Source organism: Podarcis erhardii, assembly GCF_964252035.2.
Source record: "Podarcis erhardii genome assembly, chromosome: 1".
Lineage (NCBI taxonomy): Eukaryota > Metazoa > Chordata > Lepidosauria > Squamata > Lacertidae > Podarcis > Podarcis erhardii.
In genome coordinates, this window is record NC_138497.1 from 133,483,710 (window position 1) to 133,509,875 (window position 26,166).

The following is a 26,166-nucleotide window of genomic DNA, read 5'->3' on the forward strand; positions in this document are numbered from 1 at the left end:
AAGGCTACAATGGTAGCCATCTTCAAATATCTGAAGGTCTGTCACATGGATGATGGAGCAAGCTTGTTTTCTGATGCTCCAGAGGGTAGAACTCAAACCAGTGGATTCAAGTTTCAAGAAAGGAAATGAAGACTTAACATTAGGAAGAACTTTCTGACAGATAAAAGCTATTCTAGAAAGATGGTGGACTTGACTTCCTTGGAGGTTTTTAAACAGAGGTTGAATGGCCATCTGTCAGGGATTCTTTAGCTGTGATTTCTACCTGGCCGTGCAGGGAGTTGGACTAGAGGACCCTTGGGGTCCCTTCCATACTTTTCTATACAACAGAATATGGAATATCATTTGCAGAGCAGGATAAGTTTAGAGGTAACTTCTATTTTCGATAACATTATCATGCATTGGAAAACAAACCACAATTATTCCCTTTCCTCTATTATTCTAAATGTGTAGCTTGTTTTCCTAAGCTGAGACTTCTTTATCTGATTTTAATGTGGACTATGAACTTAACCCACACTATTAAAATGGCTTATCTTTCTTATTGATGAATTCATCATGTGTCATTGCTGATTTTACCCAGTGTGCTTCCTGCATGCTTTCTCTTTAAAATATCTGAGTATACATAGTGCCATTGTGCTTAAATTTATACTAGTTTATTTTTTATTTATTTTTATGCTATTGTAGCATTCCTGTGAGTAGAACTATTAATACTTGCTCCTTTATTCGCAATTGTATGTCTAATTTTAAACCTTGTTGTTACAAACATGATCTGTTCTCATCAGCTGAATTTGATAGCTTTTTTCCTATTTAACCACACTTAGCAAAGCACTTGAAAGCGGTTTGCCTGTAATGGTTTTCCGAAAGTCTCTGTATACTATTGCACATCCAGTATTCCGAATGTTGGGAGTTCTCTGGTAGATATTGTTCTCGTGGGGGAACTCTTTGAGGGATAAGGATGTCATATATTTATCGGTGCACGGTTGCTTTGGGTCTCCAGTCCACTAGTGTAAATATGTGTAGGCAGTAATACTAAACAACAAACTGAAGAATGTTCTCTCAAAAGCTTTGCATTTGCTACTCTGGAAAGGTCTGGTCTGGTGGTTGCCTTTCTGTTGTATTCCCAATAATGTGGGCATGCCTTACTCTTAAGACCCAGGAAAGTTGTATATGTTATGTGTGGCTGTGTGTTTGCAGTTCAAGTTTCTTTCATTGTGGGACTGCCTAACTAGATATGGAATGTACCGGTAGCTTGTTCTGTGCAACATTTGGTATGAGCTCAAAAAGTGAGAATATGAAAAGGTACGAAGTGCTTGAAGTTGCCCATGGACTCATTATTCTTGTTGCTGGCATCCGTCTGTCTTGAGACACAATGGAGTGTGCCTCTGGGGGTGAAGTCAAAGCACTGCATTAGCAGCACTGAGGTGACCTACCCAGGGCACAAGCCTGGGCAGGGTGGATGGAGGTCCTGGGCTGCCCAGACGACAAGACCCCGCTCTTGGCCTCGCTGATGTAATCCAAAGGAAAGCAGAGCCATACATGTGGCACTAGCTTGGCTACAAGAGTTGCTGGAAGGAGACATAAAAGGCACCATCCAACCATCTTAGGGACTCCACTCATATTTGCTGTACAAATTACCTTCAGGCAGAAGCTTAGCTTCAAAATGCTATGTTACATTGAATGGGTATTCAGTGATTTCTCAGTCTGGAAAGAAGGTATGGTGGTTTGATCTGATAGTCACAACATACTGAGTGCTAACTTGACATCAAATTAGAAGTAATATTTATGAATGCAAACACTTAACTCTAGAGAACATAGTATTTTCAAATGCATTTAAATGGAAAGGTAGAAGAGTGATGTACATGGTGACTTATTATACATACTAATTAGATGTTTTGACGTATAACAAATCTGTAAATTTTGACGACTAAAATGTTTCTCTAGATAAGACATTATATGGACATTTCTTGCTGGTGATTGCTATCTTAAATTCAAGGTTGTCCATATTGTGTTTCTATTACAATGTTAACATACATTTTTGGAGTTATATTAAGATTTGAGTGTTACATATTGAAAAGGATTTATTTATCCCCATGGAACTTATATTCAAATGATGAAAAATTTTCTGATCACACCTAAGCACAGAGAAAGCTGAAGTTAATGTGGTATCAAACAACAGAAGCCATAATTGACAAATAATACCCCTCATAAATACTATCAGTCTTTTCAATTAATTTTTGTCTAAAGTTCTAGATATAAAATGATGACCTGTCAACTGACAATGGATGACAAAAATTAATAAATTGTCTTCTAAATAGTGTGGACACTTAAGAAAAATTGGGCAGCCAATTTAGCACAGCATGAACCAGGGAGGAACCTTTTGTACTGTTGCCGTGCCACTAATGTTGTCTGGGCCTTTATTAATGGTGCTTGGCTGCTACTGACAGTTTTGTTGCTACTGGCAACTTTCTTCATTAAAATTAAAGCCAGCGTCAAATCCCATTAGCTACACTCTGGGTACCTTAGATGGGGATTTTTTAAACTTCATATACACAGTTTGTGTATAATATGTGCACACACATATGCAACTTTAATAGCACATTTTTAATATATGTCAAAAGTTGAAGTGGGATAAAAGCAGACCTTTTTCATGGTCATCCACTTATTTTTTAAGTATAAACATATTAAATGTCGACTGGGATACAAATTAACACTTTTAAATGCCACACACACCCATGCAATTTGTAGAAAGCTTGTTTTACCAACATGCCTTTTTTGAAGGACAAATGTATGAAGCAGGTGAAGAGTTCTTGCATTATGCCTCTTTCACTTGTCATTTTTTGAAACAATGAACATCCTTAATCCTGTGTTGCCTGCCTTTTGCAGGAAACAGTGACTGGTCTTGGGGACTGTTGTTCTTACAAATAGAATATTGAAGGACAGTTATTGTGGCTACATAGTTACTAACACAGCTGTCACTTTGATCAGATGTAGTGGGAGAGGTTTAAATAACTTTTGAATCAAGAGGACTTTAGGCGACAACATATTAATTCTTGAGAGCAGCATTGATTTCCCCCCTTCCCTCTCCTGTATTTGTTTTCTCTTACTTACCCATACGAGACAGTGAAATGCCTGTCAGTTTTATTACATCGGTTGTTAGACTGCTGTGGCCCATGGCCTGGGTCCCATCCTAAATTGCAATTAATGTTGTACAGGCTTTAGAGACTGAATGTGAAGAGTATTTTGTCTTTCTGTTTTTGGTGATTAAAACTGTTAAGTGCACTGTATTGTTTACTTTTATTATATTATCCTTGTTCTTGTTTTAGTTATATTTGTCCTTCTTTGAGGTTGTAACTTCTCTCTCTACTTATGTTACGAAATAAAAGAAAGACATATATGATGGGGAGAACCCATTAAGTGCAAAATAATAATAATCTTTGACCCAGCTCAAACTCATGGTAGCATGCATGTGTATCTAGAATTGAAGACAGCACATGCTCTTACTTCACTAATTAAAAGATTGACTAGATGCTATCTAGTCTTAACTGTGTGAGAATGTCCAATAAACTAAAATGGACGTGCAGTGGAACCAACTTCTTGCATTTTGTTTCTAAGTGAGGCATGATTTTTTGCTTTGCCAGAAGCTCATAGTGGCCAAGAAATTGGGTCCTTTTCTGCCTACTGTTCAATCCTGACAGCACAGAAAAATGAAGGAAAACTAACAAAATTAATTTCAGCAGAAATAATGTCAGGTTCTGCATTTAGGTAGGAAGAATCAGTGGCACAAATACAGGCCAGTTGGCATTTGGTTTGATGTGTAAATAATCTAGGGATTTTAGTAGACCAAAAGCTACACATGAGTTAGCAGTGCAGTGTAGATCAAAAAAGCCTAATGTATTTTTAGGTTGCACCAAAAAAGTATAGGTTCCAGATGACATGAAGTAATGGTATGACTCTATTTTGCTTTGGTCCACTTAAGTTCTAGACACCCCATTTTTAGAAGAAGAACTTGGGCTGAAAATGGTGAAAAGTGTAGAGATCCAGTCCTATGAAGGAAAATTGAAGTAGTTCAGTTTCATTAGCCTGGCAAATATACTATTAAGAGGCAATATGGTAACCATCTAAAGATATTTGAAGGGTTATCACGTAGATCAGGAACATCCAACTCTGCAATCTGCAATCTACTGACAGTATAAAAAAACTGGCAGTGATCTACCCAAAGTTGTGGAGCTTGAGCTTTTTTTTAGGAAGGCAAAGTTGTGGGCTTTTTTGCTTTTTTGTAAGGAGATCGCTGAGGGGCCAGAGATCAACTAGAATCTACCAGGAACATCTGATACCTGTTGGACATGCCTGACGTAGATTATGGACTACAGTTATTTTCTGTTGCTCTGGCATGTAGAACTTGAACCAGTGAGTTCAAACTACTACAAGTATTTAGACTAAGCATTAGGAAGAACTAACTGACATGTCCCGGCTTCTTATCCCAATCCTGGATGTCTTGTTTTGGCTCCTGTGCTCTGGTTGTGCCAGAGCGTGGGACCAAAAAATGATAGGGAAATCCCACACGTTGCCACTCTTCTTCCTCCTTCTATTGTGGCACTTCCAGAAGCTGGCTTCTGAAAGTATGTCTGTGGTGCCAGAGAAGGAGGAGGCTGTGATGGGATCAGTGGGATGGTGTGGAGGGTGTCCTGAATTGACCCCCAAGTTTTTTTTGAGGGGTATGAACTGATGGTATGAGCTATTAAACAGTGGGGCGGATTGTCTCAGAAGGTGGTGTATTCTCCTTTAGAGTTTGTAAACAGAGACTTGGTGGTCACCTGTCAGGGATGTTGTGGCAGTGGATTTCCTGTTTTGGCAGGGGACTGACTTTTGAGATCCTTTGCAACTCTTTGACTGTTCCTAATTTAGCTTCAGACTTTAAAAGCTTGAATGCACTGTGCCTAAAATGGTGTGAATAAAGTGTGTCGTATTTTAATACTATATTTGTACGAACAAAGGTAAAGGACCCCTGGATGGTTAAGTCCAACTGAATTCAAGTTTGGGTGCAGTGCTCATCTCCACTTTCAGGGTGAGGGAGCCAGCATTTGTCTGCAGACAGCTTTTCTGGGTCATGAGGCCAGCATGACTAAACTGCTTCCAGAGCATGAGACAAAAATGAAGTATTGGAGGCAATGATGTCATGTATCCATTTCCTGCTCCTGACTTTAGAATTTCAACGAGCAAGAAATTAGGTTTGCTTTTGTTAATTGTGATCAGCTATTAATCAAATATAAACAGGTTGCTGAAGCCTTTGCTGTACATTTGACAAAGCACACCTCTTGTACCCTGATGACAAAAAATATAATCTGACGTTTTTGGAAATAGACTTAGTTAAAGCATAGGGTAACCACCAACAGCTCCATCATTCTATTTATCTACATATCTTTGGAAGTTTGCTTTCAGGTAAAATTTTCTATGAAGACAGGGCTTGCTGCCTACAAATGGTCTTAATTTAGTGTTTGCTGCTGTCAGAACATGTAATGCCATAACCTGAGCTCTTCTGCTGACAGGAGGTCAGATGTGAGAACTGAGAAGTTTGTGGAGTCTCATAATGGATAGTGGAACATTACAATCGAGTAAAGAACAGTGTCTTATATGTTTCTTAATTAATTATGTTCTTGGGTGGATTTGAAACCAATATTGTTTTGGTTTTGTTTTAAATAGAAAGTAGTTGTCATTTGTATTGATTCCTACAAGCTTTGCAACTTTACAATTAGACTTCTACAAACTGATTAAGGGTTGACCTATTTAAAAAGCTATATAAAAAGAATACAGTGGTAAGAAGTAGTAGTGTAGAGAGCACTTAGAAAGCAGAAGGAGCTAAAAGTTGGTAATGCCCCGCCAAGGCCCAGGAAAGGGCCTTCTGCCAACTCCCAAAGCCCTTACTCTGCCCATTCATCTGTCCACTCTGAGCATGTGAGCAAGGGCAAGGGAAAGGAAAATAAGAAGCTTTTCTTGCATTTTGCCCTCTCCCTCTTGGCAGTGGTGTAGAAAGGATGCAGAAGGAGAAGACAAACAAATAGCCTGGGAGTTGGGCCTACTCTCAAATACCATTTTACCCAACAGCCCTCCTGGAATATCTGTCCCTAGTTTAATATATATATTTACTTAAAGTCTTTATATTGGTTGCCCAGTAACATAATTTTCTGGGTGGCTTACAAAGATAAGATAAGATAATATCAGAAATAATTGTAGCAGAGAGACCTAAAACCAAATTCACAGTACAACTAAAAAAATATCAAAATATATATTGTTAAGTTGTGGGTTGACATAGCAGATGACACAGCGATTTCTCCAAGTAGCTCTTTATTTCGTAAGCTGGAATAGAACTGACTGCAACAGCTCAGCCGGCCTGCTTTTATAGGCAGCCGGCTGTCAACATTGTAGCAACAACAGCCCAGAGTTCCCGCCTAAAATAACTGACGTGGACCTGAGTGAAAACTATCTACAGACCTGAGTGAAAACAATATACAGTATCCCCCTGCTGGCCCAGGGTGAAACTTCACTACATAACATATATCAAGGGAGATAATAGATTTTCAAAATCTAGGAGGTAAAAAATGTATTTTTCTGTTGCTGACAATACCTTTCTCTAATTACCAACTTCCTTTTGTGGCAATGTTCAAAACTCAGATATACTGTGGTACCTCGGGTTATATACGCTTCAGGTTACATACGCTTCAGGTTACAGACTCTGCTAACCCAGAAATAGTACCTCGGGTTAAGAACTTTGCTATAGGATGAGAACAGAAATCGCGTGGCAGCAGCAGGAGGCCCCATTAGCTAAAGTAGTGCTTCAGGTTAAGAACAGTTTCAGGTTAAGAACGGACCTCCGGAACGAATTAAATACGTAACCCGAGGTACCACTGTATAAGCTAACCACCAAATGACACCTTAAATCTAGGTTATGGTTGCCACAACAGAATATCTACGTGCCATTTCCCTCCCCCAAATGAGATGGTGCTCTCTAGATTACCTTGCTGGCTGGAACTACTGAGAGTTGTAGTCCAAAACATAAGTAGAGCAGCAATTTATGGAAGGGTGCTCTAAGATAGAACAAATTAATCAGGTAATGGCAGCCACTAATTTTATAGTGTTATTTTGGATCAGCATTACAGCTCAACGACTTAAGTGTTTGTTTCTAATGCTTATTACCAGTTATGCATAGAGAACTTGGGTACTTCTTGAAGGACCAGGGATTGGGTATATTTATTTCCCACAGTCTTAAGAGCCCCTACAGATGTGATATCACATTTGTGAAGTTATTGAAGAAAATAGCAAATAATGTTTAGATGCCACCATCTGGCATACTAATTTTATGCCACTATAACATGGCTGTTTATATAAAATTACATTTTCTGATTCAGTATGTTTACATTACTCATCTGTATGACCATAGTGTTTTGAAAACCCGTGTTTTAATTAACAGCATAATATCTACAAGCATAATGAGATTGAAATCTGGACTGCATATTGTCTTGTGTTCAGATCATTTAATTTTATAGATATATGTCTAAAGTTATTATATTGGACTAATATTTAGAATATTATATTAATCTATACATTAAAGAACAATGTTCATAATATACAGAAAGATGGTGATAGCTTTTCCTCCAAGCATCCCCAGACTGCCTATCATTCCACAGATTTCGGTGTCAGGACTACATCCACAGTAGTTTATGGTTCGCTTTCTATTTAACAAACTTAACCTGAGATTTCTTCTGTTTCTTTGACTGTGCCATTGGATAGGCTGCCCTCTGTACCTCTGTCTACATGGCATAAGTAATTTTCTAGGTCACTGCTTCTTCTATCTCTTCTGTTGCTATCTCTTCTGTCGGTTCTTGCTGTGGTGCTTAGCTAACCAGAACTAACTAGAACCCTACTAGGTTCCCAGTGGCCAGTAATGATCTTTCTTCAGGATAAGACTTTCTCAAATGTTGTGCTTCTTTTACAGAAAAATACTGTGCTAAATGATATCTTGAAATTAATTTCTGGAACAAGTTGCCACTGAAATGTCTTGGACTTCGGGATAGTGTCTATGAAATATAAAATATGTGCTTTTTAAAAAAATTGTAATCAAATGAATACCAATGGATAGATTTTGTGGATTGGCAGTATAATTCAGCAGGCTTCGAAATTTTCATCCATAAAGCAGATTCTCTGCCTTGAGGGGAAAATAACATCCTTGCTACAGGACAAAGTCTATAATAGTTGGACCATGACAAAAAAAGGTGTCTTCTTTTTAACTCTTGTGTTTCCAACCTAGGTCAGAAAACAGTTGTTTAAGATAAACTGTAAAAATTAAAATTAAAATGTTTTTCTAATACCTTGGAATCCAATCTGCTGTATTAAAAATCTATGATTGTATTTGTAATTAATGTAAAAATGTCTATCTATAATGGCGCTAATAGCTCTAATATCATAAAAACAAATAGTTTTACAGCAAATTTTAATAGATTTTTATTATGAATCCTTGAGACTTGAAGGTGGCATATAGTCATTTTCAGTACCATTTTTTTAAAAAAAATCAGAGTTTACTCTGAAGTATACTAGAGCAGTAGTGTGATAGACTCATTGATAGAATTGACACTTGCAAGACTACACTCAAGAGAAATGAATACATTCTCCTGATTACCCATATCCAGTGCAGTAGAATGTCGTCCTCCTGGAATTACAGTAGTTCATAGTTGGCAACTTCCTCAGCGGAAGAAAAGGTCATCATTCATTTGCATGTTAATGCATTTAAATGTATGCAAATTCAACATTTCATCATTGCCTAATATCAAGGGTGAGTTTAAAATAGAAATTAGGTAGGAGGAAGAAAAGCCAATCAGGCCAACTTAATGCTGGCCATGTGGCAACCTTAGCACTTGTTCATAGTGGCCCAAAGGCCACAGACTATTTCATGATATGGAAGATAAAATGTATACCCAACTAATAATCCAGATTTTTTTCCGCCATGGCAGTTCTTTTTGTGTGTTAGCTTTCATTACCTAACTTGCATTCTAGTTATTTTTAGGTAGATACTAAGCAAGTAGTCATTTAAATCAATGGCCAGCCTCAGGTTTATCAGACGTGCATTGTGAATTCATATAAATACAGTGGTACCTCGGTTTACGAACTTAATCTAACCCAGAAGTTCGTTCTTAAACTGAAACCGTTCTTAAACCGAGGTGTACTTTCCCTAATGAAGCCTCCCACCACCGTTGCCCTTCCATAATTCGGCTTCCGTTGTTTGACCAAGGAAGTTCGTAAACTGAATCATTCGTAAACAGGTCTGTTCTTAAACCGAGGTACCACTGTACTCAAAAAACTGTAGGTCAGGCAAGTAGGTGTGGATGAATCTTTAGAACAAATTGCAGTGCAATCATTGCAATAAACTCAGAGAATCAGCACATTTAATGCATCCCATGTCTCTAATCATATAGAAAAGATCTGGCTTCATTCAGCATCAGTACAGAGAAAATGGCTTTATCTGGTGTGTGTGATAACACATTTACATTTTTCTTTTATACCTACATCAGACTTGTAAGACAATGTTTGTTCATAAGCTGGGTTCCCACATAGTTTCAGATAGCACAGGCATAATTAAGATGAACAGGTAAATGTGTTACAGATAGGTAGCCGTGTTGGTCTGCCATAGTCAAAACAAAACAAATTCCTTCCAGTAGCACCTTAAAGACCAACTAAGTCAGTTCTTGGTATGAGCTTTCGTGTGCATGCACACTTCTTCAGATACACTGAAACAGAAGTTTCCAGACCCTTCTATATAGTGAGAAGGTGGGGAGGGGTATTACTCAGAAGGGTGGTGGGAATGGGTGATTGGCAGATAGCTGTGATGAGCCTGTTGACGACTCTTAACGACTGCAATAGGTCTTACAGGAAAAAGCAAGGGGTGAAAAGGTGAAAAATGGCTTTGTCATGTATAATGAGATAAGAATCCAAGGTCTTTGTTCAGACCAGGTTTCTCCATGGTTTTAAGTTTGGTGATAAGTTGTAATTCAGCAGCTTCTCTTTCCAGTCTATTTCTGAAATTCCTTTGTAGTAAAACAGCTACTTTGAGATCTTGTATAGAATGTCCTGGGAGATTGAAGTGTTCTCCTACTGGTTTCTCTGTCTTGTGATTCCTGATGTCCGATTTATGTCCGTTTATTCTTTGGCGTAAGGTCTGGCCTGTTTGTCCAATATAGAGAGCTGAAGGACACTGTTGGCATTTTATGGCATACACAATGTTAGACGATGAGCAATTAAATAGTCCCGAGATGGTATGTGTGATGTTGTTGGGGCCAGTAATGGTGTTGTCCGGGTGTATGTGGCAGCAAAGTTGGCATCTGGGTTTATTGCAGGCTCTGGTGCCAGTGTCCGTGTTAGGTCTGGTTGTAGTATTATTGTGGGTTAGGAGTTGTTTAAGACTGGGTGGCTGTCTGTAGGCAATGAAAGGTCTTCCTCCCAGAGCTTGAGAAAGAGAACTGTCATTGTCCAGGAGAGGTTGTAGATCTCTGATGATGCGTTGTACTGTTTTAACTTAGGAGCTGTATGTGATGACTAGAGGTGTTCTGTTATTTTCTTTTTTGGGTCTGTCTTGCAGCAAGTTCTCTCTGGGTATCAGTCTGGCTCTGTTGATCTGTTGTCTAACTTCATCTGTTGGGTATTTTAGTTCTAAAAAGGTTTGCTGTAGATCTCTTAGGTGAGAGTCTCTGTCTGTAGAATTGGAACAGATGCGGCTGTAACATAGTGCCTGGCTATATACAATGGACTGTTTGGGATGTTTGGGATGGTAGCTAGAGGCATGTAGATATGTTTGTCGGTCAGTTGGTTTACGGTATAAGGTGGTGTCTATGTGCCCATCCTGTATTTTTATAGTAGTGTCCAAAAAATGTATTTCTTGCATAGATTGATTCATTGTTAGGTTGATTGTGGGGTGAAAATCATTGAATTTCTGGTGGAAGGTGTTCAGGGTCTGTTGACCATGTGTCCAGATGATAAAAATATCGTCAATGTATCGCAGGTACAAGAGAGGTTTGAGTGGGTAGGAGTTTAGGAAACGTTGTTCTAAATCTGCCATGAAGATGTTGGCATACTGTGGGGCCATGCGGGTACCCATTGCTGTGCCGCTGATCTGAAGCAACAGGTCATCACCGAATTTGAAGTTGTTGTGGGTAAGGACAAATTGGCAGAGTTTGATGGCAAAGTCCGCTGTGGTTTTATCTGAAATGGTGTTCCTTATAGCTTGTAAACCATCGTTGTGTGGGATGTTGGTATACAGAGATTCCACATAGTATACAGAGATTCCACATAGGTAAATGTGTGTCTTGGGATCCACATAACTGAGTGCTCCTCTATACATTTTTTTTTAACCCACCACATAGAAACCTTGCACATCAGAAATTAAGCAACCTGGAACCCACTTCATTGATGTGTAATTTTCAATAAGAATGGAATTTATATGGAATAGCATTTAGCTTGAAATTGTACAGTCCAGACCAGACAAAGGTTTATCACCTCATATTCTGTCTGTAAGAACTAGGTTCTAGTTTCATAGTATTTTAAATACTCCTGAAGCACTCTGCTGTTGCCATACCAAATCATCAAACATTCCAGCTATTTGCTAAAATTTAATCCTTGCTAAAGCAATGGAATGGATGTTTGTTTGTTTGTTATATTTGTATGCTCCAGAGAACTTGATACATGGTCTCCCACTAGTTTATTTGCACAGCAGCATTGTGTAGAAGGCCAAACGGAGAGTTTGTGACTGGCCCAAGGTCACTCGGTGAGGTTTATGTCTGAGTTGGGATTTGAATCTTGGCTTTCCCAGCCTTGGTCCAACACTCTAATCACTACACTGTGCTGGCTCCGTTTTGGAAAAACTCACTGAATTTTTATGTTAAGAACATCAGAATAGTCCTGCTGGATCAAGCCAGTGTTTCATCTAGTCCTGCTTCCTTTTCTCCCAGTGGCCCATTAGATGCCCATGAGAAGCCCCAAAGCACGACCTGAGCACAGAGCACTCTCCTGTGTGCAGTTTCCAGCAGATGTCGTTCTGAGCCATACTGCCTCCAACAGTGGAGGCAGAGGAGAGGCTTCGTGGCTAGTAGCCATTGGTAGCCTTGTCCTTCATGAATTTCCCTAATCTTTTAAAGCCATCCAAGTGGGTGGCAATCCCTTCCTCCTGTGGGAGCAAGTTCCATGCTTTTACTGTGTGCTGCCTGTAGAAGTCCTTTCTTTTATCCGCCCTGAATCTTCCAACATTCATCTTCATTGGATATTCATGAGTGCTATGAGAAAAGCTTTCCTCTGTCCACTTTCTCCATGCCATACATAGTTTTATATACCGATATTTTCTTAAACTGAAAAAACCCTCAAATGCCATAACATTCCTCATAGGGGAGTTAATGTTTGCATCGCACAGTAAGCCATAAGCCACAACTTAACATACACAGGCAATTAATAATAATAATCAAATGTATGGACTGCTGCACAGCTTAAAGCCATTGAAGTGGTGTACATGGTAAAAACAGAATAAAACACTGAAACACAAGCACAACAAAAAAAATATCAATTCAACAAACTCAACAATAAAACCATCCATATAAACTCTAAAAACAACAAGACAATTTCATTAGATACAAAATTAGATCTTCCATATATGATTGGGTTACATCCCAGGGAAAGCCTTCCTAAACAAAAATTTATTCAGTGGACACCTAAGAATCATCACACTTGGTGCCTGTCGGATTAAATCTGCTAATCAGCAAAATTTATACAAATAAGTTTAAATATATGAGTGAAAAAGAAATATGCAGTGTGGTGTAGTGGTTAAGAGCGGTAGTCTTGTTATCTGGTGAACCGGGTTCGCTTCCCCGCTCCTCCACGTGCAGCTGCTGGGTGACCTTGGGCTAGTCAAACTTCTCTGAAGTCTTGCAGCCCCACTCACCTCACAGAGTGTTTGTTGTGGTGGAGGAAGGGAAAGGAGAATGTTAGCCACTTTGAGACTCCTTAGGGTAGTAATAAAGCAGGATATCAAACCCAAACTCTTCTTCTTCTATTTTAAAATAAACCAGAGAAGGAGGTTGAGGGAAGTCCAGGGGGAGGGGAAGATTATGGATTTGGAAATTATGTTATTTGTTATGATGTAATATTGGATATATGAAAATTTAATAAAAAATAATTATACTAAAAAAGTAAAAAATCTGGTAATTTATTCCAGAGAGCTGCAATATAACATTAAAAGCCCAGTTCCTGGTACAGACTAGGTGCACCTCCAGGGTATATGGTACTCTCTCAGCAGTGTCCCATCTGAGAACACAGTTATTGATATAGTGGGCATGGTGGTCTCTTGGGAATCCTGGCCCCCAATTGCTTAGGATGTTAAATGCTAAAATGAGGAGTCAGAACTGTGCCTGGTTGCATTTTGACAGTGAGTACAACTCCTTCCGCAGAGATCTTACATGGTGTTGGCAAGGGCACCCTAGTTAAAAATCTAGCTGCTGTATCTAGTTTATTGTCCTCATCCAGCCCACAACTGCTGCCAGAGCCTGCGTGGCCACTTCTATTTCAGATGTTATGGAGAAATAGAGTGGGGTGTCATTAGCATATGGATGACACTTCGCTCCATATTCCCTAATGACAGATCCCAAGGCTTCATATAGTGCTATGTGGCACTCCATAACCTAAATGCCATGGGGCTGATAAACATTCTGGACCCTGCATGTAGGACTTTCTGGACTCTGCATGCAGGAACTGAGCCACCATAAAATAGTACCGCTGACACCCATCTCATATAAGTTCAGGAGGATAATATGGCCAATGGCATCAAAAGATGATGAGAGATCAAGAAAAGTAAGATTGCACTCCCCTTGCCCTCATCCATCAGGGCAACCAAGTCTGATTTGTTCCTGAAACCAGGTCTGAATCAAGAGTAAAATAATAACAAAAATAATAATAATTTTATTATTTATACCCCGCCCATCTGGCTGGGTTTCCCCAGCTACTCGAGGCGTCTTACAGCACATAAAAAATGGTAAAACATTAGTCATAAAAAAATTCCTGTTACATGGTTGCCTTCAGAAATGGGTCTAGATAATAAGTTCATCCAAGAAAGCCTGCAGCTGCTCTGGCACACCACTCTCAATTGCCAGACTAGGCTTTTAAAGGAGTGAACATACCACCACCTCTTTCAAAGCAATGGGCACCACTCATCCCTTAATGGCCCTTTCACCACACCCGGAGCCCACCCAGACACGCCCTACTGACTAGATTTTATTAACCAAGAGGGACAGGGATCAAGGAAGCATGTGGCTGGACACATAACTGCTAGCACTGTGTCAGTGTCTTCAAGCCTCAAGAGAAGAAATTGATGCTCTAAAACCTGACCAGATATGGTGTTTGGTTCTGCACCAACTGTGGTGTCAAGATCACTGTGGTGTCAAGCAATTTTACCCTCATAAACTCATCACAGCAAGCCTCCAAGGGGTCCAGGGAAACTCTCCCTGGGACCAATAACCTCTGAACCACTAGCAGAAGATGTGAAGTAGGCTTCTTCATGGTAGGCAAACCAGTGTTCAGTTGGCTTCGGCACAAGATTTCTGCCATTTGCGCTCTAGTCTTCACCCAGGCTATTTTATCACTCACAATTTTCTGGTACCCCAGGGAGTAAAGGGAGCTACACAGAAATAGGGAGGGCATTCAGAAGTCATCCTTTTGATGGCCCATCTCATTTCTCCATTCCAGAGTGATACTTGTGCCTCATTGAGGTCAAGTCTTGCATCTCTGCTGAGATGTTTTGGGGTCTGAGTAAGTAGCACTAACTAAGGGCATCCTTATAAGGGGTCTGTGTTATACAAGCAAATGACACTGCTTGATATTGAGTCAGATCTTGGTTACATATAGCCCAGTATTGTCTGCACTTTGCATTAGAGGCTATTCAGGGTCCTAGACAGAGAAAGGTCTGCCGAAGGTGGCACCTGTGGCATGCAAAAGGATGTGCTCAGCCATAGATCTGTGGCCCCTCCCCTAACAGGAGAGGGCCAGGTGAAAGGAAAGAAAAAGTAAACCAGAGAGTAACTAGAAAAATCAAGAAGGTACTCATCAGCCTAAAAGCACACGCGTGCACACACACACAATCCACCTTGCACAGGTTTGAGGAACAGATACATATTATTTTTAACTTGGGACGTTCTCTTATTTCAAAAAACTCATATAGTTCAGGGTTTAAGGATTGCTCACAAAGCCCTTTTTGGTCCACAACATGAAGTGTGAACCCTTTTTGTGAAATAATATGGGCCACGTTTTTTTTTAAAAAAAGCTTTCGTTTTTCTCTCAGTGTTCCAGGTTTTGTTATTCAGTAGATGTTATATTAAATTGGATTTTGTGTCCATCATTATTAAAATGTGAAGTGTGTCGGTCACAAAACATACATTTCAGGGCAGTTAGCTGAATAATTCTTTTCTTTATTATCCCAAATTACTGCTGAGCTCTGGAGAGGTGAGCAGTTTAGCCAATTATTGCCATTTGAGCTGGATTTGTGGGTGATTAGCTCCTGGTCGAATTCAGTCCTGGTAAGGGCTTTGAAGCCTTCACTTGTGTGATTTTCACAGCAGTGAGGTAGGAATAGAGGCAGCTAATGACAGGAAGGTCGCTTGGGTTATGTGACCTGTGAGGTGGGGTGGTTAGGTTTAGCAAATAGGGCATCCACAATAACAAGTGTGTCACTAACCCTGCCGTGCATAATCGAAGTTTTATAGGATTGTTGGAGATGCTGACAGCTCAATTAAAGTGTAACCCTTTGTACCGTACACCCTGCTAGAATGACAGAAATATTACCAACAAAAAAGGAGGGGGCCACAAGGGAACTGGTTAAGGATCCTATATTCTTTTTCACTACTTCATGGAAGGATCTACACAGTGAGCTGCAAAAACCATCCATTTGTGAAATAGCTTGTCTGGGGGAGGGGGCCCAGTACCAAACATGGATTTTTTTAAAAAGAGAAGCTTCTATTAAGTGTTGTTCCTGATGTTCCTATGGAAACAGTTTCGATGAGAATGGAAAGTTTACTTCTGTTTTTAAAGCATTGTGGGGCTCTCTTCCTTCCAGCCCCCCCCCCCAATCTATACCACTTTTTTATATCTGGCTAGAAAACATGATACAAGGTGAAACGACTGAGGGCTGAAGTTGGTTAACTCAGATTTTGGATACAAGTATTCAACATATGCTCATATTTTGCCTTTGTGAAAGAATATTCATATTTTCTGCCCTGCAAAATAAATCAAATGTATTAGATGTATACAGTTACTGAATTTTATAGAATGTAGTATAATAGGCCATGCTGTTTTCATATCCATTGTAGTCAATTGTGTTGGTGCATAAAATGGTTTAAACTGGGCTAAAGAGCTGCTGATTTCTATACCCAAAGACATCCCAGTTCCACTGCTGGGTTTATTCAGCACTAAATAAATGCTCCATCGCTAAAGTTAACTACTTTCTTCTTGGGAAATTTGGACTTTCTCTGATGTTGAGAGATAAACAACTACTTGTACCAAGGGGCTATTAAATTTGCTGCTTATTAGCAGAATGGTGTCTTTGTTGTGGGTAGGAGGAGAAACACTGCAGAAAGCAAAGGGAACTCTGTGCTGCAAAGCAAAGAATGATGACTAGCCTGATGTTGAACTGAGTATAACTGCTGAGGTTTTAGAGCATATGCTGTATGATAATTTCAATACATTTAAGATCATAGGGCAGCTCACAAAATAAAAACACAAAAACACATACCATAATGACAAACAAAAACAATAGCCCCTGCCACAGTTTAAAAGGCTGCAGATTGTTTAATTGGCCAAAGGCCTGGGAGAAGCAGAATGTTTTTGCCTGGCACCTAAGGATATGTAATGAAGCCTCCATGGGAAGAGCATTCCACATACAGTGGTGCCTCGCAAGACGAAATTAATCCGTTCCGTGAGTCTCTTCGTATAGCAGTTTTTTCGTCTTGCAAAGCAAGCCCACTGACAGCTTAGCGGATTAGCGCTATTAGCGGTTTAGCGGCTTTTAGCGGTTTATCAGCTTAGCGGATCAGTGGATAAGCGGCTTAGCTGCTTAGAAAAAGGGGGGGAAAGGGGAAAAACCCCGCAGGAACTCGCAAGGCATTTTCGTCTTGCGAAGCAAGCCCATAGGGAAATTCGTTTTGCGAAGCGCCTCCAAAACGGAAAACCCTTTCGTCTAGCGGGTTTTCCGTCTTGCGAGGCGTTCGTCTTGCGGGGCACCACTGTAGAAGGAGCCACCATAGAAAAGGCCTGTTCTCATGTTGCTGGATCTCTTGTGGAGGAGGCAGAAAAAGAGGGGCCTCAGATGAGGGCCACAGGGTTCGTATCAGTGGTACATATGGAGGAAGTCGGTCCTTCAGGTATTGAGGTCCTGAGCTGTTTAAAGTTATAGGTTAAACCCAGCACTTGGAATCTGGCCTGGAAACCAATTGGCAGCCAGTGCAGTCAGGCCAGAATTGGCATTATGGGATCAAACTGTATTGCCCCTGTAAGCAACCTGGCTTCTGAATTCTGCACCAGCTGAAGTTTCTGAACCCTTTTTAGAGGCAGCCCCATGTATATCTCATTGCAGTAATCTAACTTAGAGGTTACCAGAGCATACACAACAGTAGTTAGGCTGTCCCTGTCCAGACAGGGGTGCAGCTGGGCCACCAGCTGAAGCTGATAGAAGGCACTCTGGGCCACTGAGGCCACCTGAGCCTCAAGTAACCGCAAAGGATCCAGGAGTACCTGCAAGGTGTGCATGCTCCTTCAGAGGGAGTGTAACCCCATCAAGAGCAGGCCACCTCCCAGCCATCCGGTCTAGGGAACTGCCCTCTAACAGTACCTCAGTCCTATCTGGATTGAGCTTCAGTTCTCATGCAGGCCATTACCGAGGCAAGACACTGGTCCAGCACTTCCACTGCCTCACCTGCAGATGTAAAGGAGAAGTAGAGCTGTGTGTCATCAGCATATTGCTGGCAGTGTACTCCAAAACTCCAGATGACCTCATGGGCCTGGTGCATAATTTATTCACTGCCTCATTCCAAGAATGAAGAATAAATCTGGCATCAATTGGCATAGCACCACATAACCATTTCATGTAAACCTGGAAGGTGGGCAGTGTGTGCCACATGAGTAGGTGACCAACAAGAAAAAAGGGGCACCATTTGAGGCCACCTCCTCATCAGTTGGAGCGCTGGCTTGTCTTTCCTGATAAACTTGACTGAGAGGATGCAGCAGCACGATAGTGTGTGCCAATGTGTTTTGTTGTTGACTATGGAGACTGGGACTGTTATAGTCTAACAAAACACCTGGAGGGCACCTTAAGTAATTTTGAGGGGAAATACCACATAGATTCCAAGTTTTTCTGGTGCTTGAGGAAAGCCTATGTACAAACACCAAACCTTCTGTTTCTATCTTAATCCTAGATCTCACCCACTGCCACCCCATTCCCAACCCCACAGCACAGTGTCCAAGAAGCCTTTTACATTCTTATTATAAAGTTTAGTAATTTACTTGGCTACTGCTTTCTTCTTCCTTTTCCTTCTTCTTCATTAAATTTGTATACCGCCCTATTTCCACAGGTCTCAGGGCATTTCACAAGATAAAATCACAAGATTAAAAACATAAAAAACAACAACAACCCAATAATCCCCTCTCCCCAACACATTTTAAAAGAGCATTCTACAGTATGTCAGTCAGCCAAAGGCCTAATTAAAGAGGAACATTTTTGCCTTGCGCCTGTGTATAGTGAAGGCGCCAGCTGAACTCTCCCTGGGGAGAGTTTTCTCATAACGCTCCCTCTTTTTGTGCCTACTTTTTTCCTTTTGGGGTGCCCCATTCATATATATTTTTCTTATTACTGTAATTTTCTTCAATTATGTTTTAGGGTTCAACTCCCAACCTTTGGTCTCTGCAGCTAACCTTTTTTCCTCTAAGGGCCATATTCACCCTTGGCCAACCCTCTGGAGGCCAACACCAGTCGTAGGTGTCACCATCATCTCCTCTCTGGTCATCAATTTATCAGTCTGATGACTGAGGAGGGGACAGTTCGCATCTTCATCAATGAACTGGACTTTGCCCACCATAGCACCATTTCTCCTTCATTCTGATTTTGCTTCTACCGCCAAAATCAATGGGGTCTAGGTACCAGGAAAAAGATCTTTGGTGTTCTCTAGAAGTTGGATCTATAAGTGGGATATATGCTTCCCATATTGTACATCCATGTAAATGCATACACATATGAAGTGCATAGCTAGCCATTTCATATACCACATTCAGTGGCATGATTTGAATAGGTCAAGAACTTTGCTAGCTTCTGAGTAACACTGGGACCTTGGTTTTTCCAAAATGTTAAGCATACAACTGTCTTTCTCCCCATTCCTCACTTTTTTAAGGGGACAAACCCCCAAGCTGACTGGGGAAATGCCCAGAGCTCAAGATGGGATGGGGTGGAGAGGTAGGGGAATCTTTTGACGGACAGGTCTATCTTTTAATCACGGTGATTTGGAGAAGGAAAGTTGAAGCAAATAAACAGAGTTGTTATTCATATGGGTCACCTTTCTCCGAGTTTTTACTGTGAGCAGGGTCGCCTGTTTCTTTCTCAACTGTTATTTCTCCTAACAAACATTTGAAAATCATAGCAGTCTTTTCCTTCATGGAGGCTACTTCCAGGAAGGGGGCAAGAAAAAACTGGTCGTCCCCCCCCTTTTTTTTAGCTCCTGGACCTATTTATATGAACTTTGGCAGGGGGACCTCTTTTATGTACCCAGTTTTCAAACTGATTGCCCTCTTAGGAGAAGGAATGTGGTGTCTATTTTCCTACTCCAAAATGATAAAGTCTGCCCTTGCAGAAGAACCACTGCACCAATCTTTCTGAAACTAGGCAGATTTTATCCCCTCAGAATGGTGATCCGTGCCTGCAATTTGCATCCAGTTTTTAGCAGAAATGTTTTTTATATATATAAAAGAAAACTTTACAGATTTCCTGCACAAAAAACCCTGAATGTATCTGCCTGAAATTCAGTTAACTTAATGCACTTTGGAAAGGCTCCTTTGCCTACATATTCCATCCACTTATGTAAAAAGAGAGGAGTTTTTAGCTGTTTTTAGATCCACCAACAAAGATAAAATAGAGCTTCAGATTTAACAGATCAAATTTGGAGCTGAATAATAAATTGAATCACAGTGAAAATTTGGGTTGCTTCCAGATGCTACAGATACAGATAAGGTAAATCATGTAGTCATTGCACACCCTTACTAGAGGACATGTGTGTAGTATATCACTTCCCTGATTGGCCAAACACTACTTTTAATTGATCCCAGGTGGGGTTCTACTCGTTAACTGCACATTGTTACCATAACAGTCTTGATGCTGAGAATGGCAGTGGTCTGGACCATAGTTCTGTGCCTTGAAGGCCAGTATCTGAGGTTGATTGGCTCAGTTAGGAACTCAGACCTTAACAGCAAATGAATCAATAAATATTTGTTGGTAAATAATTGCTATTGAATAGAGCTTTAATATAAATTTATGATTGGTGATTATCACAGCTTTGGGCTATAGTGAGCCACTTAGTGATGGATTTAAGATAAGACTTAAATTCATTATGTTGTTATTTATTGTGAGTTATTTAAACATTGTATTCTTAACATTGCTTTTGGCTTACAATGACCTCCTGGGACTAGACACAGAATATGTATTCATAGAAAGGTGTTCAAAAGAAAGTAAGTTGCTCTTACTTATGCCCAATAAGCATGTCTTTCAAACAACTGGGAAAATGAGTTGAAACAGTAAGTAAAGAGCTTGAAAGTCACACATCTGTTGTTAGATTCAGAGTTTTTTCTGGAGTAAGTTACTGAAATAGTAAGCAAACAACAGTGTGTACGGATATATGGTGTGAACATCATAGAGACAGAATTGCATTCACAATTATTGTAAGAATAAATTTTAAACCCTGGTCAAGAAATCACATTTTAAGACTTGCCCCCTAATATTGCTAATGAAGCTATTCCTGCGTAGAATTACAATGTATTTCAGTAGCTAGCTAGCTATATAATCTGAATTTCCTGAATAAAAAGTCTGTTTTTATGAGAGCCGAGGGACGTGGGTGGCGCTGTGGGTAAAACCTCAGCGCCTAGGAGTTGCCGATCGCATGGTCGGTGGTTCAAATCCCCGCAGTGGGGTGCACTCCCGTCGTTCGATCCCAGCGCCTGCCAACCTAGCAGTTTGAAAGCACCCCCGGGTGCAAGTAGATAAATAGGGACCGCTTACCAACGGGAAGGTAAACGGCGTTCCGTGTGCTGAGCTGGCTCACCAGATGCAGCTTGTCACGCTGGCCACGTGACCCAGAAGTGTCTGCGGACAGCGCTGGCTCCCGGCCTATAGAGTGAGATGAGCGCACAACCCTAGAGTCTGGCAAGACTGGCCCGTACGGGCAGGGTTACCTTTACCTTTACCTTAACTGAAGATTTTTTGGAAATAAAAGTATTTTCTGGCCTGTCTATACCTAGTATTTGGAAGACACAATTTATCAGAGACATGGCAGAGGGGGAGGAAGAGGCAAAGGAAAACAGAAGGCTGCCTGTCACTTCTCAAAGCAACACTGAGATGCAGGAGGCAGGTGGTAGAAGGGGGTTGGATTCAACTCCAGAGGAGGAGGAGGAATTGGCTGCACCTGAGTCTCCCAGAAGTAGGAGGCGGAGCAAGCGATTACAGCAAAAGAAAGACCAGCTGGAAGTGGGGGCAGGCTCAGCATATATCTGGCCTTGGAAGGGGCCAGAGGCCAGTCAAGTCAACTGACTCGGATAGTGAAGAATGAGCTGTGGGAGGCTCTGCTTGCTGTAAGCTTGTAATTGCCAAATAAAGCTAAAGGAGGTAAACTGCCAGCTTACTGTGTCGTGTGTGAGAGATGTGCTAAACCTAACACAATTGAACAAGCAATCTTTGGCTTTAAAAAAATCTGAATTTTCGGTAGGGAGAACTGCAATCGGCAACAAAATGCTGTAGTGTTATAAGTGTGTTCCTGTTCAGGATTCCAGTAGCCAGTCATCTCTTCCCTCAGGATACCATATTCCTTCCCCTCCCTCTCCACTTTTCCTTTCATTTTTCTCCAACAGATACTCAACATTCCTTAGGCACTTAACATGCTCAATCCACATTGGGCTGTTTTGGGATTTTATTTTATTTTATTCCCCTCTCAGGTGGTAGCTTGCTTTGTAAAGTTGACTTGTACTGCAAGCCTCAAGGTTCTCCTGATTATGCTGATACCTCCCTTTGTTTTCCTGTTGACCCCATTGTGGCTCTAATCCAGTTGGTATCACTGTATGAGATTGCTGTTAGAGGGAGTGTGGTATAATATATTTACATATTTGGATCAGCAGTACTGAAATTAAGTTGGCAGGTATTTTGATTAAGTGGTGCATATCTTTGCCTGCTGATCAAAGTTATTGTATTTTTAGAGTACAATAGCAACACACTCTTGACTTAAGTTAACAATCAAATATGTGTATCTAATGTGGAACTACATGAGATGAAATACATAAACGACACAACTTGGCAGTCCTCTTCCTCACAACATGGTTTGTACACAATTTTAATGAATATAATGGAGTGTTCAATGAGTTACTGAAATAATGGCTTGCATCTCAAGAACTGTGGGTGGCATTTTGCTTGCACACAGTGGACCTTTCTTCCCCACTCTTTCTGCTGCAGTGGGGTCCCCTGCTCAGGCTTAGATCCAAAGGTCCTTTGAACATGATGTATTTAGGACACTTGGAATGTTGCATACCTTCCAACATTTCTCAAATGGAAATTGGGGTGTCCTAAGGAAAAGCGGGACATTCCAGGATCAAAGCAGAAACTGAAACAGCTTCTGTAAATCTGGCATTATTTGCAGACATGCATGGTGGAAAAGGACATGGGTGGCACTGTGGTTTAAACCATCGAGCCACTTGAGCTTGCTGATTGTAAGGTCATCTGTTCGAATCTGCAAAACGGGGTGAGCTCCTGTCACTTTGTCCCACGCCTGCCAATCTAGCAGTTCAATAGCATACCAGTGCAAGTAGATAAATAGGTACTGCTGCGGCAGGAAGGTAAACAGCATTTCCATGTGCTCTGGCTCTCGTCACTGTGTCCCGTTGCACCAGAAGCAGTTAAGTCATGCCGGCCACATGACAAATGCTGGCTCCCTTGGCCTGAAAGTGAAGATGAGCGTTGCACCCCATAGTCGAATTCAACTGGACTTAACCGTCCAGGCGTCCTTTGTACTACATGCAGTCTTTGTACAAAACAGAATCCTTTCTTTTAATTGTGCTAGAGACCACAGTTTCTATGAATATGAGGCAATCACTGTATCTCAACTGTAGGAGAAAAGGCTCAAAAGTAATACTACAACAATTTCACCATTCTGTGACTTGTGGAAGACACCCGTCTCTTTTCAAACATGTTAGAGAATTTCATAAAGGGTTGTTACTCTTATAGCCTTTATTTTACTGGGTTGGTATTGGATCACATGTACCTGTGTACCATTTCAAAGCTTGGTTTGTAAATTTGTTTGTTTGTTTGCTTGCTTGCTTGCTTACTGCTCTTCATCCGCAGATCTCAGGCAGTTTCACAACATAAAATTACAGTATATAAACCATAAAATACATAGTACAAATAAGAACAACAAAAAACCAATAAATTCCCCCCAGACACACACATTTTAAAAGGGCATCACTGCAGGAGGAGAGATTAGCAACCGGCCAGTAGTTATTTTCCAAGTCCAGGGAGGGGTTCTTGAGGAGTGGTTTTACCACTGCCTCCTTCAATCAGGCAGGGACCACCCCTCTCGCAAGGAGGCATTAATAGTTCTTTCCCTGCTAGTTATAAAAAGCCAAGAGGGGCAAGGGTCCAGAGCACAAGTGGTTGCCCTGTCCAATCAAAGCACCTTGTCCACATCCTCAAGTCTTACTATCTGCAACTCATCCAACATGACTAGACTAGAGAATGCTCTGGACAACCCTTGAGATTTGTCTACTATAAAAGTGGAGTCAAGATCCTGGTCAAGGCAAGCAGTAACGCCATAGTGAGGATGCAATGGAGGCAGCAAAGTAGACCTTCTTTGCTGCCTTCACTGCCACTAGGTAGGCTCGATGATGAGCCTTCACCAGTTTTCTGTTGCATTCAGCCTAGTTTTTCCTCCACTTGTGTTTGAGCCATCTCCCAACTCAAGGTGTTACAATGCAGTGATGTTATACGGAGACTGCATGTGTATAGAATTTACACAGGTTTAGGAGTGGTGCACTAGTATTCAGTAAATGCTGTCCTGGGCTCCCTTGGGAGGAAGGATGGGATGAGATATGATATGATATATGATATGATATCATTTTTCTCTAACTAAAATGCCCCTCCCTTTAAACCAAAGAGTTGCAACATGACTATTTTTGCAAATTAGGGATCACGTGATTGTTTTAAAGCCTGTTTTACATTATTTAAAGACAGTCATAGCAGCCATTATTTGAACAGATGAGGCTTCTGTTGTGCGACCACTGATTGTCGTCAGCCAGTTAAAGTAACAGTGGAGGCTAATCTGCCCAGTAAGAAACGTGGTGGGTGTTTGTAATCATCAGCATGATGATTAGCACTGTTTGAGAAATAGAACTTCTACAAATTGATAATAAACTGCTTTTTCATACTAAAACTTCACTTTAAAACATTTACAGCATACTAAAGGTTAGTTTTGTGGCCTTCACATAAGTCACCTTTCTGCAAGCACAGCTAGATAAAATATATCCTGTCAACAGTGCTTAGTCACTATTGTCCTCAGCTGGAAATGGTGGGGAGAATATAGGATATATTAAATAACTTAGGAGCACACTAGTGGAAATACTGACATCTTGCAAGCTTTATTTTTTTCTTTTATATTATCATCAAGAGTTAAAGATGATACATTTCATTTATATCATCAGATGAAGTAGATTCATCTATGTTCTGATGTAAGCACTGACCTCAACAAAGGCAAAGCAAGACTGGGGCACTCTGGACAACTGATCGGGAGCTTGTGACCAGGACTTGTAAACAGGCGTGTTTGCTAGGATGTTTTGAGTAGGGGGATTGGAGTGCTGCCTCAGGGTGTACGTAGGACCAAGGACATTGCAGTGACCTGCTTCCTGCCTGAGAATGCAGATTCATATAAAGCCCGCTGACCACAACCCCTTCCTTCTGATTCATACAAACAGTAGTGCCAGCCTCAGCCTTTGACGTATAGCAAGGGACTATGAGACTCTGCACAAGAAGCTGAAGGGCTTTGGGGCATAGGTGGTTTTTTCATCGCACCTTCCTGTTGAAGGTTGTGGCCCAGGAAGAGAGAGGAAAATACTAGCTGCATAGGTGGTGTCGTCAGGAAAGCTTTGGCTTTTTGGACCATGGTCCGTGCTTTCTTTAGGAAGGACTTTTGGGAAGATACATGTTGCACTTCACAGCGGTTGGCAAGAATGTCTTTGCTAAAAGTCTTGTGAAGCTGAAAGCAGGGGAGCACCTGGGACAAGGGATATTGCTATTGTTTAAATTTGTATACCACCCTCCATTTGAACATCTCAGGGCAGTTCACAACAGAAAAATACAAATTGAGAATACAAAGTACATAATAAAAAGCAAACCAATAACCCACAGCCGAACACCTGGTTGAAGAGAAACATTTTTGCCTGGCGCCTAAACTTATGTAATGAAGCTGTCAGGTGAGCCTCCCTGCTGCCACCCACTGGACCTTTCACAGAGGAGGCACACAAAGAAGGGCCTCAGATGATGATCACTGGGTTCCTATGGGTGGTTCCTAAGGGGAGAGGCGGTCCTTGAGGTATTGTGGTCCAGATCTATTTAAGACTTTATAGGTCAAATATTGGTCAAATGTTGGACTAGATGATCCTTGGGGTCCTTTCCAACTTGACACTCCTATGATTTTATGATTCTATGGCTCATGAATGGAATATGAGAAAAGAGCTCAGATGTTACTTGAGCAGCAGTTACTCTTGGTCTGAACCTTATATATGAACTGCAGCTTCTCAGTGGCTGGCTCTCCTTTCAGAGAGATGCCTCTTCATTTATAGGATTCTAGCCTTCACCAGCGGATAGAGCAG

The 26,166-nt window shown here is 40.9% G+C and overlaps 1 protein-coding gene and 1 long non-coding RNA gene across 8 annotated transcripts in view; one reads left to right on the forward strand and one right to left on the reverse strand.

Moving 5' to 3' along the window:
- Window positions 1-26,166, reverse strand: part of LOC309335598 — a 248,011-nt gene that overhangs the window by 155,989 nt on the left and 65,856 nt on the right. The gene's annotated exons all lie outside the window — the stretch shown is intronic.
- AGAP1 (ArfGAP with GTPase domain, ankyrin repeat and PH domain 1) overlaps window positions 1-26,166 on the forward strand; it is a 335,918-nt gene that overhangs the window by 154,142 nt on the left and 155,610 nt on the right. The window lies entirely within an intron of this gene.